This window comes from Notechis scutatus, chromosome 3, assembly GCF_049901735.1.
Source record: "Notechis scutatus isolate UNSWTSFEM ecotype Mainland chromosome 3, rNotScu1.2, whole genome shotgun sequence".
Classification (NCBI taxonomy): domain Eukaryota; kingdom Metazoa; phylum Chordata; class Lepidosauria; order Squamata; family Elapidae; genus Notechis; species Notechis scutatus.
The window spans coordinates 37618404-37634774 of record NC_142011.1 but is presented as its reverse complement, the minus strand read 5'-3'; the positions used below and the strand labels follow the sequence as shown (position 1 = coordinate 37634774).

The 16371-nt window shown below is 38.4% G+C and overlaps 1 protein-coding gene across 6 annotated transcripts in view; it reads right to left on the bottom strand.

The window, feature by feature from the left end:
- Positions 1-9070, bottom strand: part of TNNT2 (troponin T2, cardiac type) — a 30326-nt gene extending 21256 nt beyond the window's left edge. For 2 of the 6 annotated variants that reach the window (XM_087962457.1, XM_087962460.1), the window contains exons 1-3: positions 9057-9070; positions 3950-4003; positions 3090-3122 (exon numbers count right to left, since the gene is read on the bottom strand). The gene's annotated coding sequence lies outside the window, so the exon portion shown is untranslated. Of the gene's footprint in view, positions 1-3089; positions 3123-3949; positions 4004-6049; positions 6080-9056 lie in introns of those variants that run through there. The other 4 variants (XM_087962462.1, XM_087962463.1, XM_087962461.1 and 1 more) reach the window with 4 other exon arrangements.
- Between the last annotated feature and the right edge of the window lie 7301 nt (positions 9071-16371).

The window sequence follows — 16371 nt, the reverse complement described above, 5'->3', positions numbered from 1 at the left end:
CAGTTGGTATAATGGTAAGAAGAAAACTTTTTCCTCTCCCCCAACACCCATTCATTAATTCAAGTTCTTTATTGTTTACTCCTCTTTATATTCCAGGTCAAAATTTTCTATATGCCTAGTTATTACTGAATGAGTTCATGGATATTGACCTCCACTCCTATCATGACTTTGATGAGTTGAGGCTTTCACTAACTGTTAAGGCTGGTCTCTGTCTTAGTAAAGAGAAGGAGCAGACTAGTTACCAGCCTGAACTAGAGCCATGTAACTAGCAGTATTCCCCACTAACGGTAATGAGTATATTAGTCTGTTTTGCCATATTTTGGCTAGTATATCACAATCAAATTTTACCCCAAGCATGCTGATGCTATTGTATGCAAATTATGATCTCTGATCTAGAGGCCAACTTAATGTTACATCCCAACTAGAAGATTGCCAGTTTAAAAAATAAACAATAAAAACCAAGTTTCCAACTTCTATTGATTTATAGTATTCATTGTACTATATAGCAATAGCACTTAGACTTATATACTCCTTCACAGTGCTTTACAGTCCTCTCTAACCAGTTTACAGAGTCAACATATTGCCTCCAACAATCTGGGTCCTCATTTTACCGACCACAGAAGGATGGAAGGTTCAGTCAACCTTGAACTGGCGAAACTCAAACTGCTGAACTGCTGGCAGTTGGCACTCAGCAGAATTAGTCTGCAATACTGCATTCTAATCACTGCACCACCACAGCTCATATCAATGGTTCTAACTCAGGGGTGGGCAAACTACGGCCCGCGGGACACATCCGGCCCGTTGGTCATTTTAATCTGACGCCGCCTCTTAAAAAAAAAATATTCCTCTCTGAAAAAAAAATTGGGGCCGGCCAAAGAGACCCTGCGCCGCGCGCCAAAAATTGCACACACAACACGGAGCTGGGCAGCCGCTTCCTGGTAGCGGGGCCAAGGCCACCGCCCGGGAACGCCCACTGCTTTCCTCGCCAGGGCTGGGCGGTGGCGTGTTGCCCTGCGCTGCATGGCCCCGCCCTGGCAGCGTGCTTCTCAGCTGGTCTCCTCCTCCTCGGCCATACAGAACAAACAGGCAGAGAAGGAGGAGACCAGCCGGCTGGTTGGGGAAGCTTTCTGCGCCGAAAGAGGCAGCTACTAATCTCCGGCTTTGCTTCGCTTCTCCAATGGTCCGGCACCACCCTGTTCTTCTTGTGCTGCGAAAGAGGCGGCTAATGATCTCCGGCTCGCTCTGCTTCTCCAACATCCGGCGCCGCCCTGTTCTGTGTCAGGCCCAGCAAGTCCGAGCAGCCGGCGCACAGAACAGGGCGGTGCCGGATGTTGGAGAAGCAGAGCGGAGCCAGAGATCGTGGCCGCCTCTTTCGCAGCACAAGAAGCCTCCCCAACTGGCCAGCTGCTCTCCTCCTTCTCTGCCTGTTTGTTCTGTATGGCCGAGGAGGAAGAGACCAGCCGGCTGGTTGGGGAAGCTTTCTGAGCCGAAAGAGGCAGCTACTAATCTCCGGCTTTGCTCCGCTTCTCCAATGGTCCAGCACCACCCTGTTCTTCTTGTGCTGCGAAAGAGGCAGCTAATGATCTCCGGCTCCGCTCTGCTTCTCCAACATCCGGCGCCACCCTGTTCTGTGTCAGGCCCAGCAAGTCCGAGCAGCCGGCGCACAGAACAGGGCGGTGCCAGATGTTGGAGAAGCAGAGCGGAGCTGGAGATCATTAGCCGCCTCTTTCGCAGCACAAGAAGCCTCCCCAACTGGCCAGGTGCTCTCCTCCTTCTCTGCCTCCTTCTCTGCCTCTCCCCTCTTGCTCCTCACAGTTGCCCTGAGCTGGTGCGGTTCTTTACTTGGGCAGCCAGACGCCCGCAGCAGCACCCGCAGCAGCAACAGGCAGTTCTGCCTGGGCTCTGCTCAGGTGTCCAGCTGGGGCTGTCAGGAGTTGCTACCACGGGCGCAGCTCGCGCGCTCAGTCCCACATTGCCTTGGGAAGGGAAAGGCAAAACCAGGAGCCGCTGAGCCTGAACCTCCGGTGCCGCTGCTGCCGTTGCAAAGCACCGCCGTGGCTCTTCCTTTTTGCCTTTCCCTTCCCGAGGCAACGTGGGACTGGAGCCGCGTGGGCCGTGCTGGCAGTAGCAACTCCTGACTCAGGGGGCCTCCGAGGGAGGGGAAGGAGGAGAAGAAGGGGGAAGGGGGAGGCGATTCCCAAAAATCTTGTGCTGACCGGCCCATCTGTCAAATTTTAAAAGTGAATGCGGCCCCGAGCCAAAAAGTTTGCCCACCCCTGTTCTAACTAGTGCCTTTTTATCTGCCAATGTTTAGATCGCCCTTTTCTCATTTCTGAAGTTAATCATATAGTTTGTTTGTTTTATATTTATACTTCTCTCTTCCTTTTCAAACAAGATGCTTCTTTAAGCAATGTTTGGATGTTATTGTACACCAAACTAATTCTTGGTGCATAGAATGGGAGTTTGATTCCTGATTTCCTTAAATGTAGATGCTTAGGGAAAATATAAAGGTTAGGCACAGAACAGAGGACCTTAGGAGGGGAGATACATTCCTTTTCATCTGGATGTGAATGCATTTCACATTGTCAAATCAATATGCACACATTTTTTAAGCAGAAAACTTTAGTTTTTGCCTTATTCTCTCAGGTTAAGAATTGAGATTTATGATTAAATCATGTTTTTCCACTATTGCTACACACAACTGTGCATCTTTTAATATCTTTAAAATCACTGAACCACAAATGTTATATATTTCAATAGTAAATGTGCAATAATTGTATTCTGGGGTGTACCAGAATGTCTTTTAAAAATGGCATGGACAGCAATGCCACCTTTCCTTCATGAACAAAAACAAACAAACAAAAACCTCACCATAAGCTATGCTACATCACCACTCATTCTATTCTACTTCCCAACATATTTTAAACTAAACTCACTCTCTTGGTTCTCTTATCCATGAATGCTAAACTAGTCTAATATGAAATACGAGCTAATCTTTACTCAGCCTAAGCTAATGTAACAGCTCTGAAAATTTCAGCCAATCGCTCACTCAGACCGTTATGACATACAGGTATTTCCTATTTACTTACCTTCTTCATGTTCTTTAGCTTGCTCTTCTGGTTCTATTTTAAAAGAGGAGTAAAGAACTTGATTAGCACTGTAGCACATTACTACACCACCACTCCCTCTGGATGCATTTTATTGCTCATAAGCTATGCCTGAAATCATTCCTAGGATGCTTTGCAGTTCATCCACTCATTCCTGGGAAAGCTCACATTACTGACATTCTAGCTTGTTTGATAATCACAGTCAGTAGCATCTCCTGTCCTAATTTATTGTAACATCAAAACTGGACTAGATTATAAAGTTATGAGCCCCTACAAATATAGTTATACCATCAAAATGACTTTCAATTAATAAAACGCTATTTTTCAAAAACATTTCAAAGTACTTGTTATTTCCAGGGAAAGTGTTAGTGTCCCTCTTCTCAAACCAACTTGTAAAGAAAGGGAAAATAACACATAGTCAGCATTGAATGTTAGATATATAGTTTATCTTTTCATGTTGTGGACACCCATACGTCTGTCTGTTTTACATATAATAATTGCTAGTTTCAACAAAACCTTGATTTTTCCAAAATAGCATTATGCTTCTATGCATAAGTAAGGAGTGGGAAAATAGAATGTGCTAATGAATGTTTTCTCTTTCACTAAGCACAAATTACTTTCTTCTGTTTCTTAGCTTTCTTGTAATATGCATGAAACATAAACAAGTAGAAGTAGGGACATTAATGATTTACATATAAATATGAAGCTTTATAAAACGGTAGCTATAAATCTCTTACATCTCTGCGTTGTAAAAGAGCATACTGCCATACCCATAACCCCTGCCTCCCAAAAAGTATCACCACAATCACCCAAAACTGGTTTAGCAGAATATCATTGCGTGCCTTCTGCTATGGCTTCTTCTGCATCTTCCTTGATTTCTTCCACTTCTTCTTCTTCTGCAAAATAAAACACCAGAATAATCACCAAATATAAGTATACAGAGATGAACCAATAAAAAAAAAGTATTTTAATACACTAGTGTCAGGCTATGGAAGTTTGGTTAAAGAAGAGGAAGAGTTGAAAAAGAGCAAAGTTCCAAAAAAAGAGAGGAGAAACAGCAGTCCTGTGGATATGTGTGATATTTAGCTCAATTTGATGATGTCCTTGGTATAATTTCAAAGATCGTTTTCAAGCAAGCAATTTAAACCTCTGAGAAAAAGCAATATGTTCAGTATGAGGAAAGAAAGAAAAGAGAGTGTTAGAAACAGAGGAGAGTGAAAGAGACAGGAGGATGTTGGAAAGGGGTGACTGAGAAAGAGAGAGCTTTGTTCAATTTGCCTCTGGTTCTACCTGTCCCTGATTTGTGATTCCAATAACGCCTAAAGAAACCTGGGCCTCTCCAAAATGCCCATGAATTACATGTTGATTCAATGATAAATATCTTTCATGGTGATTAGGAAAAGGAGGCAGAATTCTGGCATGAACTGAGATATCAATATAAGACACGTTTTAAATATCTAGGCAGATTCTTCAGGATACATCTAAGTGGACTCTTCCCACATTCCAAAACAGAATAACTGTTAAATTAAGGAAACAAATGAAGAATGAAGCAAAACATGTTCAGAGTATTAGAACATACAATAAAGGAATAAAGGAAAATAAAGGAAATAAAGGAAAAATGTAGGCAAGTTGTAATTTTTTTAGTTAATGATTTTTTTTATTTAAAATAAGTTAAATATAATCAGAACTCCATAATTATTATGAATACTGAAGAAAAATGGGCAGAAACATTTTTCCCCTTTTGATAATTTTGTAGTCTTTCATTTCTGCAATATAGATTAGATGAATTAATTTAGGCCAAAAATTTAGTGAAGCAAAAAAGAATTGTAGACATTTATTACAGAATCAATGACTCATAGAGACAGATATCATCTCATCAGTCCCTTTCTAAGTACAGGATCCACTACAGCATCTATAACTGATGTCTATCCAGCCTGTCTTAAAATCCCCAAAGAAGGAGAAATCCACAGAAGAACTCCAGAGAAGGAGAACTTCATGTAGGAGCTTGTTCCCCTACCTCACAGTTCATATGGTTAGCAGCCTAAACTCATTTCTCCTTATAATTTTTAGCCAGTGATTCTAAACTTCTTTCTGGAGCAATAGAGAATAAATCCATTCCATCTTTTATATGATAACCATGTAGATGAGGGGTGTCAAACTCAATTTCATTGAGGGCCGCATCAGGGTTGGGCATGGGGGTGGGCATGGCTGAGGTGGGCATAGCCAGCTCAATGTCACTTCTGTCAGTGCCTGTGGTGGCCCAAGTACTCTCCATTTTCAGCTGCAACAGCCTTCCGCAACCATCTGCCAGTGAAAATGGAGTTCGGGAGCCCATTTTCACTGAGAGGACCTCAGGCCAGTCTTTCACTGTTTCCACAACAGCCCTGCAAACCAGATCTAAGCACCCTGGATCCGGCCCACAGACCTTGAGTTTGACACCCCTGATGTAGATAGTGCCAAGATATCATGTAAGTCAAATACAGCTTGTCAACTTTCAGTCCTGAAATGGAATATTAGGATTTTCCAGTTCTATCTTATTACAAATGAAAATAGCTTTTGTTGTATGGAAAATACTATTTTCTTTTCTCAGTATTACAATTGCCATTCTTAGACCTCATTATATTTGTGGTTTAAATAGTCCTATTCAGAGGTGGTATTCAGCAGGTTCTGACCAGTTCTGGTAGCGGAAATTTTGAGTAGTTCGGAGAACCGGCAAAAACTACCTCTGACTGGAGATTTTACAGTATCCTTCCCTTGCTACGCCCACCAAGCCACGCCCACAGAACCGGTAATAAAAAAAAAATTGAATCCCACCACTGGTCCTATTGATGATGTATATTTCAGTTAGGTATGATCCTTCCATGCATGAAAGAATAATAAATATTCCTATTGTAGCATGAAGAAGTACTTATAAAGTAAAATGAAAATAAAGGTTCTACTACCGTCTTCCACCTCTATCCATTCTTCCTCTTCTTAATCAAGGCAAGCAGAGTGGTGAAAGAGAATAAGTACAGAAGGTTAGCAAGGATTATAAGAAGCAGTGGTATCAAAATAAAGTATAAACAACTAGGTGTAAATAACTTCAGTGCTGGTTTGTTTGTTGCTGCTGTTGTTGTGCGCATGACTAGACTTTAGGAGCCAAGCATTTATGAAGTCAGATGTTAACAAGAAAATGGGATATTGAAAGCCAGACAACCTAGGACATTCATGTACAAACAGATATCAATATCTTGCCATTACTCAGAAGGTTAGAAGGGAAAATATATACATGTAAAATTGCAAGCGCTGGAAAACTAATTTCAGACTGAATTTCAATGTACTTGCTTCAGTTCATTTTATATGAAACTAACAGGACTGTGCATGCTTCAAAAACTACTTAGAAGTGGTTCAAATCTTATGTGAACACAGTCCTCTGCTAAAGCACTTTTCATTTTTGTTTAATCTTCAATGGAGCCTGAAATTGGGGAGGGGAGGTAATATGACTTTTAAGGGGCAACTTCACAGATGTTGGGGGCAATATGCTGACTGTGCAAACCACCCAGAGAGTGCTGTAAAGCATTGTGGAGCAGTATATAAGTCTAAGTGCTATTGCTATTGCTAGTAAGCTAAAGAAGTCTTTTTTCAGTAATAGCCTGTTACTTCTTTTTGAAGATCTGTGCCATTTTTGGTACATCAGTATTGTTGAATAAGGAGGAGGAGGATTGCAGAAGGTGTACTAAAATAAGGAAGAGTGGAGTATTTTTTTTCAAGTATTTTTGATGGAAAAGCATACTTTAAAATCTATAGCTTCATTTTGTCATTTCCATTAAATTACTATCTTTATCTGACGTTGGGAATTATAATTTGCAATTTTGGATTGTTTGTTGTAGAAACTGAACTCTTCTGATTTTAATGAATTCTGATTGGCCAACAGATACTAACTGATCTACAAAAAATATTTTAAATTGATTATTTGACCACAAGAGGGAACTAAAGAACATCGAATACATCTAAAACAGAAAAATCGCAAAAAATATTTTTGAGGAATAGCACTTAGCAATAGTACTTAGGCTCATATACCCACTTCATAGTGCCTTACAACCGTTTCTGAGTGATTTATAGAGTCAGCATATTACCCCAACAATTCTGGGTCTTCATTTTACCAACCTCAGAAAGATGGAAGGATGAATCAACCTTGACCCTGGTGAGAATCAAACTGCTGGCAATTGGCAGAACTAGCCTGCAATACTGTATTCTAACCACTGTGCCACCATGACTCCTATTTAAATAAAACAATTCATTTTATAGATCAACTATGTTCCAAAGATGTCAGGAAAGAGGATTAAGGGAAAGAAATTATTCAAATAATTGGAAGAAAGATGAGTAATTCAGAAATGCAACCCAGCATAGAAAGTTATCAAACCATTGAAGTTACTGCACAAGTATTTGACAATATATAGGACATAACCCTAATTTTGGAATATTAATCTGACAGCAACAGTGCCTACTATGAAGATGGTTTAATTACAAGTCCCCCAGTACAATTGAAATAAGAAGAGTTGCAAGTAAATCTACAATCCTCAGGAGAATAAGTTTGGGAATCTCCACTTCAAAATCAAAATGGAAATTGGCAGCACTGACATATTTGTTTTAAAAGTAATATTGGAGAATTTCTTAAAAAAAACAGAAGTTTATATTTTATAGGCATTCTGAAGAAGAAAAATATTTTATCAGGATAACTGGAGGGACTGACATAAATTTAATAAATTAATTAGAGTTAGGATGATTTTCTATTGGTTTGACATGTGTAATTAAAAAATAGTTCCAGATCATTGTTTTGTGCTTATAAAGTGGTTTCTAAAATGAAATGATAGATTATTGTTAATGTAAAATTTTGAAATTAAATTTGGGAAGTATGTTGAAGAGGAAGAAAGAACACACACGCACGCATACTATACACACACACCTTTTTCTCTCTCTCCTCTTTTTTTATCCTGCTTTTTCCCCATGTAGAAGAAGGAGTGGCAGACCTTGGGCGTGGAGTTAAAAGAGGGGTTAGCCTAGAATTCCTACATAGCCACAAAGCAAGCTAAGTCCAAGCTCACTTGATTTCCATTAACTCCAAGCAAGTGTTAATTGTTAGTTGAGTACATTTCTGTTCATAGGTATGATTAGCAATAAATCAGTTTAATTGAATCTTCATGTATGAAGATGTCTGATCATTCATGCCTAACACACAAACACCTTTTGTAATCTTTATTTTCATTGTATTTTATGATATACCTTAATAATACTTTCATACTAAAAAACATGGAAAGTGTCACAACACAGGAGAAAAAACAAGTGACATGAAACAAAATACATTTGGAATGCAAATGTATTACAACAAAAAACAAGTACAAGAATCAGAAAGGTATGCAATATTAATTATATTAACAATTTAAATACAACTTATTGTATTAAAAAGAATTTTCTCTTATCTATGATAAGGTGCCTGGACTTACCTCCCCCTCTATGAAGTATTCCCTCCAAATCTGCTTGTTCATATTGTCAGGAAGGATTTTATAAGCATATTAACAATAATGATACCCATTAACTTTTGAATATCTATAATAAGGCTAAATGTTATAAAACTGACAGTACTTAAGCCAGCTCGTATTTCTCTCTGCCTATGCCTACCAATACTAATAAGGCATTCTTGTAATTGCAAATGTCTATTTTCTTTCTCCCTGTAAAGAAAAAAATGGCATAGTTGAATCTTCCTTTTTTAGTAGAAATAGTATTTGTTAAAAGTGCATAGAATTTTGCTCTTGCTGTATAGGGGAACTTGTGCCAGATGAATTATTGCCTTTCCTGTATCACAACAGTTCTTGTTTTGTATCTTGGGGAAATCTTGTTTTATTGTTCACTGTGCTTCTACATGCCTTTAAAAGATATAAAATGACTTTTCTAATAACAACAGAAACTTACCTTCTTCAATACAGTCTTCTGCAGCAAGGTAAACCAAGAAAGAAAGGAGAACAACATTAGACCTTGTTAAAATATCTGAAAAATCTACCAAACATGATTGTTTTCATTGCCTTACCTTCCTGTTCCCTGTAAAGCAAAAAAGAAAAAAGCTAGATTAGAATGATGTCTGAGCTTTCCTTTTCATAAAGCAGGACAGAAAAGAGTTTTCCAAAAAAAAAAAGTTCTCATTACAATCAGCTTCAAGTTAAGGAGTCATGTCAAACTCTTGCTGTCAAAACAAAAAGTCTTATGACACAGAAGCACATCAGCTTATTAGTAATCAATGGGCCAAGAAGTCTTTGAGCACTTCCATAGCAATTCTTGACATCACTTTATTTTATTTTACTTGTTAAGTAAATTTATAATAAATTTATATTTGTTAAGCAAATTTACACTATCCCAATATTACTCTGGCTAGTGTACACCAAAAAATGAACAAAAAAATAAATCAAACCAAAACCAAAATTACATAACATTAAAACATATACTATATATGAAATCCAAAACATAAAATTGCAATCAAATGCTTTGGGGTTGACTCCTGGTTGATTTCATGATCACAGTGTCTATTTTGGGGGAGCTGACTCAATTTATTTGTCCAGAACTCTACCTGCTAAGGTAGATGTCCTATCTCAGAAGTTATCCTCAAACCTCGTCTGGACACTTTATTTCAGTTGTCTCTGAAGCAAAACCAAAACCAACATTTATTTGCTGGCTGTTCTTCCTCCGTATATTCTTGAGTAATCTTGTGAGGTGTTTTGTTCTATGAATTTTGTAATTGTGTTATACACATACAGTCATTATGATCATGTATGTGGGTATTTTCAAATAGTGCTTGATGCTTACTAGCAGGTGGCCTACATGCATTTCCTGGGCCACCAAACTGCCACCAAACTTCAGCAACATCCCAGAGAATCAAATAGTGTGATTGGTACAAATCGGGGTTCAGGAACATAAGAGGTTCTTCTGATGTCATATGTCTTAGAGTTAAAGTGACTGTCTGCGCTCACCCAGCAGTTAAGAAAGAAGGGGAAACTACAGAGAATTCTGTCAGCATCTGCTCCCACCTTTGTGGTGATAATTTAAAAATAAAAAAGAAGCAAAATCTTGCAAGTGCCTCTCTAATAATGAACTGATCTGGTTATAAGCACTATGCAGATCAAGAGCTCAGTCTTTTTGTAACAAAGCCAAATTACAGCTGGTTCTTCATCGAAGAGTTACGAGACAGAAGGAGGCAGATGTAGCAAGATAGTCCTCCTGATCTGATCCCCCAAACTGTGTGACTTTTGTCTCTGAAGCATTACCACTTTAAGATAAGGTTATGGTGATTTTAGGCTTCACTATTTCATTCCTTTTTCCGAACAGTGAAACTATTTGCTAGAAAGTTAACTAGTTTACATGAATTCTTGTTTAATGTTTATATTTTGGATTTCAGAGGAATAATCTTTAGGCTGAAAGTAGCATGAAGTCTACTGGATATTTTAATGCATGAGTTCATGTTATGCATCAACTGGAGATGCAGCTCAAGTAACAGGAACAGGTGTTGGTTACATGGAGACAGAAGAAGCGAGACAGTTCTGAAAGATTTTTTTTTTCCCCAGTCAGTCTGGTGAGGCTTTACAGCTGAAGTCAAGACCATGTGAGAAACTGTTCAGTGAATTGAATTGAGGGTGTACAAGAAACTGAGAAAGTGTGAAAGAATGGGAGGAACCGGGCATCCAAATGGTATGAAGAACTTCTAGAATTGCAATCATAACCAAGTGAAAAGCAGCCTAATGACTGCCAAGACATGTAGAGTGCTGTGACCTTTCAGTGGTTCCCGATTATTGTATTTATAGATATTTTGTATTGTATTTATAAATATTTTGAAGACAAAATATTTCAAACTACTATAATCTTCCCTACTTGTGAAAACTTGTAATTACTACAAAGAACTGGTATCAGTTAAATTATTTTTAGAATAACCTGGAACATGTAAAGGTATATTAGGAGGTACTGAAATGTTATTCCTATTTGCAATTTAATGTTAATACAGTCAAGGCTAGGCTTTTGGATTAGGCTGCATGCCTTGTTACCCTCAAAAATGCATTACCCGGTATTGTTGTGATTAGCTCTATCAGTGCTGAAGGCTGATATGGCAGTAAACCTCACAGTCATCATGATTTAAATATGAGTTTCCCATGTTCACCTGACTAGCCAGAGTTGAAGAGAGTGAACTGAATGGACCATTACTTTGATTACAGTGTCAGGCAATTTTTATGTACTTGTTCTTAATATGCTTTCCTCCAAGAGGTGTTTTTGAGAGAAATAATAAAAAAGGCAAAATTTGCATGAAGGTATGTATATTAAGTTATATTTGTAGGTACATATTTAGAAATATTATACCATTTAAATGACATTGGAATATACTTTATCTTGGCAGTTATGACTGTGAAAAAGTAATGCTTGCTCAGTCTACTATCAAGAACTACTAGTGAAGATCCCTTTTCTCCCCTCACAAGATTCTTTATGTTTCATCCAATTTGTAATGCATACAATATATAGACAACACTGTCAAACAGAGACATATCATCTGTAAAATAATACATCCTAGCCAGAGGTGAAAATCAGAGATCAAGATTCAGAAGGAGGCTCAAAGCCAAGCCCTGGAGCTACAAGATCCTTCTATTCCTCCTCGTTTCTGATACATGTTGCTGATTTCTAATTCTAATTTTCTCTTTCATGTGCTACCTTCTGACAAAGCAGAGAAAAGAGAAAAAAGAGAAGTGGCTTGCAAATATTTTCCATTGCTAATTGGTAGATTAGACTTATCATGTTTAGAAAGTAAAGGGCCACCAGAAGTATTGTATCAAGGGCTTGGTGTCACAATGGTTAGAATCAGTGGTGGGATTCAAATTTTTTTACTACCAGTTCTGTGGGCATGGCTTGGTGGGCGTAGCAGGGGAAGGATACTGTAAAATCTCCAGTCAGAGGTGGTATTTGCCAGTTATCCAAACTATTCAATATTTCCGCCACCAGTTCTCCAGAACTGATCAGAACCTGCTGAATACCACCTCTGGTTAGAATGCAGTATTGCAGGCTAATTCCACTGATTGCCAGCAGTTTGATTTTGACTGGCTCAAGATTGAGTCAGCCTTCCATCCTTTTGAGGTTGGTAAAATGAGGACCCAGATTATTGGGGGCAATATGGTGACTCTGTAAACTGCTTAGAGAGGGCTGTAAAGCACTATAAAGTGGTATATAAGTCTAAGCGCAAGTGCTATTGACAACCCTAGAAACAGCAATGCTTACCTTGCAAATAGCTTCCAAGAAGGCTGGTGGTGTACTTTCACTTTTGCTGAGTCCATAGATATACAATAGCTATTGCCTTCCTCAGTCATCAATCTTTTTCTCAAGGGATTTGCTATTACTCAAACTGTCTCATAGTTGTAATTCATAATGGTTTATAATGGAACCAACCAGAACTACACTCATAATTGTGAACAATAGCAAAAAAAAATAGCATTAATGGCCTTCTGAATTGAAAAGGCATGACAAATGTTAATTGTATTTATTTTTCATATTTATGTATCACCCATATCCGTCAAAGAGGGATTTGCACAACAAAAATCACTTACTCTTCATATTCTTCAATGACATCTTCAGTGTCTGACATTTTCAGTTACCTGCCATTAAAAAAGATGCAAAATAAAGTTTCAGGAGATATGAAAATGTTGGAATATGACTGAGTACCATCTAGAGCAGTGGTCTCCAACCTTGGCAGACTTCAACGCCCAGAATTCCCCAGTCAGCTTTGCTTGTTAAAGTCTGCCAGGCTTAAAATTGCCAAGATTGGAGACCTCTGATCTAGAGGGTACTTTTAAAAACAGAGATATGGAAATTATTGAAGCAATCTAAATTGGACTTGATATCTGGGCCAATAGTCACCAAATGCCTGCTTGACCCAAAAATGTTTTTGAATGGACTGCAAAAAATAGGCAGATTGCCTGAATGTCAATTGAAACTGCAGTTTTTAATGCACAGTAATAAGCCAGATGTATATGGAGGCTGAGTGCACTAATGCTGTATCTGTATATGAGTACTTGGAACTGAGATAAAGTAGCCTTCATCAACCTGATCTCCAGATAAGATGGATTTCAACTCACATAATTTCTTCCTGCTTTCTGGGAATTTGACATGTTAGAAGAGCACCATTTGGGAAAAGCTGAAATAGAGGATGCAGGATTTGACTGAACTTGTTCAGTGACTGGAAGAGTCTCAATTAGCATGACTAATTATTAGCATGACTGCTTAACTTTGGTTCTAGAATAGCGAGACTGCATTCACATATGGGCTGGCTCACTAGCTAACAGTTCCTCCATGTAAATGTCTCCTGCGAAATTAATGGTCAGAACTTTAGGCATAAGCTAGCCTCCCAAAACTAAAAGTTCAGCATTTGTTATATGCATTTTTTGAACTCCTGGTGAAGAAATAAGACCCTATAAGTAGATCAGAACCAAGCCATAGAGGACTTTATAGGTTAAAATCTGAACTTTAAATTGCACCCAGAAGTAATAGGACTATGGCTCACAGGACAGATGTATCATGAATACACCATTAAATACCTGTGATCATGCTCACTAGATTTTGCAACAACTGAAATATTCAACTGATCTGTTAAAACAGCCCCATGTAGGATACATTCTAGTAGTCTAACTGATAGTAGTGATAATAAGGGCATGAGCTACAGTAATCAGATCCTGCAGTCCTGAATAAGACTGCACCTGGACAAAGGCCTCCTGGGCCACAGCCTCAAACTGTGAATCCAGGAAAAACTCTAAGCTGCAGACCTGATAATTCAGAGGCAATACAATCAGGTCTGGAAACAAAACAATGGGTGTAGAAGATGTAGAAACATCAGCTCCATCTTGCAAAGGTTCAAAGGTTCTATCCCATCCAGATCTCTTAAACCTCAGAGAGAGGGGAGAGAGAGAGAGAGAGAGAGAGAGATCCTGCACTACCTGTAAAGGAGAACCCCACTGTGCCAAATTTCCCTCCCAACAAAAACCAACTAGAGGCAACTGGTAAGGAGTGTGCCAAACCACTGAAAAACAGTGCTTCAAATCCACAATTGCTATAGCCAATCCAAGAGGATACCATGGTTGATGGCATCAAAGACTGTAGATATCCAGAACAGGTCCCAACACAATAGAGCAATCGTTGCCTTCTCTGCTTCTTGTAGAATAGTTGGTCCTGAACCACCAACTCAAAAATCTTTATTAAGAAGGGAATATTAGAAACCAGATGGTACATATCTAATACATTCAGATCTCTTAGAGAAAGGGAAGACCCACACCTCTTAAGGGCTTCTGGCATCAATCTCTCTTACAATGAGACATTCATGACTTCCCAGATCTAATAGAAATAGGGTATTTGTAACAATTTGGAATCTGTTCTATCCATTCTCATGATGATAACAAAACATAACAGCTAACTAAATCTATGAGTAGTTCCACAGCAGTCTATGTGAAAGCTAGACAAAGGTAGTTTTAGGAGAAAGAAAGTCTATTTGGGGATAAGCCAAAGATCCATTATATATTAATTCTCTAATTATAGGTTAAAAAATTAGCACTGTGAGGAGGAACCCTAACCCTAACCCCTCACATCTGCTATATGTACTAACACTTGATTATTGCCCATAAAACAGATAACAAGAAAAAAATTTAAGAATATAATTAATCTGTAAAATTCAAAACCACAAGATGTATGATGTACACTAATTTGGATGGCTTTAAAAAGGCAATCACATAAAGGAGGACAGATCATGTCCTATTCATGGAGGACAGATCTATGACGCTACCTCCAGCATTTTTTAAAATACCATTGGGAAGCAAAAAAATTGGAATCTCATATTTATAAGATTTCCAGCGGTATTTGATTGGCTATTATGAGAAATATAATGGCAAACTAAGATGGGCACAAGGCTATTGTATTCATAAGCACAAGGCTGCAAGCTCAAATATTTCTCTGGAATCTCAAGTTCTTAGTTGACACAACAGTTAACATCTACCATTTCTGGAATATTGAACTGTAATCTCTATAGTTAGTAAAATGTGCATAATATCTTTGGGAAAGGAAACAGAAAAAGATATTGACAAGGAGTCAGAAAGCTAGTGCAATGAAGTCAGAAGAAAAGACAAGCACCACCAATGTCTAATAACTCATATAAATGTAACTGTTAAATTTGGCTTGAGGTCTAAAAGTACTTCTTTGCCAATAATACTGATAGCGAAGTTTGTTTTTTATTTCCATTTCACAACCCAGCAGCATAGTTCTTCTAAAATAAGTAGAGGAGATTAGCAGCAGAACTGATAAGAAAGAACAAGCAGAGACATCACAAGTAGTCATGTGTGATATAACAAACTAAGGACACAAGTGATGTGAAAGACAAGTATTTTAAATGAGATCAAGAAATATACTGAGAAGAAGATTACATTATGGACGAAAATATTAACCTTGATATGTTTCTTTCATCCTACATTTAGATTGCTCTTTTTAACCAATACTTTTTCTGACCTCCATATTTAACAAGTAAAGCAATAAACTCACAGTTACACCCTGTAGTCTGGAGACAAAAAGGAGGGACTGTCTGCAGTACTGCCTGAGGCTAGAGTCTGGGAAGCTCAAACATCTTAAATTTCTAGCAACTAGTGCCAGAAACAACATTGATAAATAAGTCCATAAACACATTTAAATTATTATCCCAAAATCAGACAGTATTTTGCATACCCAATGCAATGTCAATGGAGAATCCTAACTTAGTTATTTTATTTCTAGAGGGATGTTGCTTGCACAGCTTACCACTGTCAACTCTCATATGAGAGATAATCATGGCCATTATTAGTTTCTTCTCTTTTCCAAGTTTGGAGTTCTAGCTTTGCTCCCAGATTTCTGAAGCAGAAAAGAAGAGGACTAGCTAAGGTCTAAATGGTTTCCCTCTGAGCTTAAAACCAGTTACCCCAAGCTCAACTGCTTGTGTTTCCACCTGCAGCAATATAAGCAAGCATATGAACCTTGTTCTTCCTTTTCCTTGCTTAAAGCATATCTGGGGCTTGGCAGCTGCTTTCAACAAATCCAATCCTGCTATATCAACTGTAAAGCAAACCACCAAAATGAAGGGTATTTTAAGCAGGTTCTGGGGAGTTCAACAAATAATTTGCAAGTGTCAGACATCTGTCTTGTCCTGTAAGTCCCTGTTTCTCTTCTACTTTGGAAGAGTGTCACAAAGTCATTTGAA